Source organism: Myotis davidii, unplaced genomic scaffold, assembly GCF_000327345.1.
Source record: "Myotis davidii unplaced genomic scaffold, ASM32734v1 scaffold620, whole genome shotgun sequence".
Taxonomy (NCBI): domain Eukaryota; kingdom Metazoa; phylum Chordata; class Mammalia; order Chiroptera; family Vespertilionidae; genus Myotis; species Myotis davidii.
The window spans coordinates 70,270-71,637 of NW_006292090.1; the positions used below are offsets into that span (position 1 = coordinate 70,270).

Sequence of the window (1,368 nt, forward strand, 5' to 3'; positions counted from 1 at the left end):
TGTTACATGGATTAAACAAAAATATGCAGTGAAATCTGCTAATATAAAAATAATGGTTTGCCCTAACCGGTTTGGCTCAGTGGATAGAGAGTCGGCTTGTGGACTGAAGAGCCCCAGGTTCGATTCCGGTCAAGGGCATGTACCTTGGTTGTGGGCACACCCCCAGTAGGGTTGCGCAGGAGGCAGCTGATCAATGTTTCTAAGTCTCTATCCCTCTCCCTTCCTCTCTGTAAAAAATCAATAAAAATATATTTTTAAAAAAAATTAAAAAACATATATTGGGGTGAAAAATAAAGTACCATGCACAGAGAGGGACTGTGACTTGCCTAGAGTTGCACAGCATGTGGCAAAGGCAGAGCCGGGGTAGGTGTGTTGGGCACAGGGCCCTGCAGAACCATGACCCTCCTGCCTCCACTCCCCCCAAAGTGGGACCTCCCCGGGACATAGGAGCTGAGCCCCAGCCTGCCAAGAACCCCTCCAACACGGTCAGCATATCCCCACCACCACCCCCGACCCCCCACCGCGGGGTGACAGGCTCTCACCTTTCTTTGTGGTTCTCTGGAAGATGTGTGCGTTCTCCCCCGTGGTGAAGAATTTAAAGTAGGTGCAGTTGGTTTCTGTGGGAGCAAGGGAGAGAGAGAAATAAGGGAGGTGCTGCCAGGGGGGACCCTAGTGTAAGTTCAGGACTGGATAGTAAACCTAGCTCACAGTAGCCTGAGAATATGACCTGAGCATCCCCGATAAAAATAGGACAGAAGAGCCCTGGCCGGTGTGGCTCAGTGGATAGAGTGTCGACCTGCGGACTGAAGGGTCCCGGGTTCGATTCTGGTCAAGGGCACATGCCTGGGTTGCAGGCTCCATTCCCAGTGGGGGTGGTTGTGTGCAGGGAGCAGCCAATCAGTGATTCTCTCTCATCATCGATATTTCGATCTCTCCCTCTCCCTTCCTCTCTGAAGTCAATAAATATATATTTAAAACAAACACAAAAAAAACCCGCAAAAACACTAGATCCTAAGGTCCCCAAGACAGCCCACGTGGATGTTTCTGGTCTGTGGCGTCTGGGTTCGATTCCGGTCAAGGGCAGGTGCCCGGGTTGTGGGCTCCATCCCCAGGAGGGGGCGTGCAGGAGGCAGCCGATCAATGATTCTCATCACTGATGTTTCTATCTCCCTCTCCCTTTCCTTTCCTCTCTGAAATGAATAAAAATATATATTAAAAAAATATGACAGAAGAGAAAAATGATGCCCAGTAAAAGCCACCTGTTGTCACACAGCTTATCCAGAGCTGGGATTCCAATGAGGAGCTTTTTAAAAATTGATTTTAAGGAGGGGGTGGGGAAGAGAGAGAGAAACATCGATATGTTGTTCC

At 49.4% G+C, this 1,368-nt stretch overlaps 1 protein-coding gene across 1 annotated transcript in view; it reads right to left on the reverse strand.

Annotated features, from left to right (window-relative positions):
• CACNG6 (calcium voltage-gated channel auxiliary subunit gamma 6) overlaps positions 1 to 643 on the reverse strand; it is an 8,057-nt gene extending 7,414 nt beyond the window's left edge. The window contains exon 1 of the mRNA XM_015565079.1: positions 543 to 643. The gene's annotated coding sequence lies outside the window, so the exon portion shown is untranslated. The remainder of the gene's footprint in view (positions 1 to 542) is intronic.
• Positions 644 to 1,368: the final 725 nt, after the last annotated feature.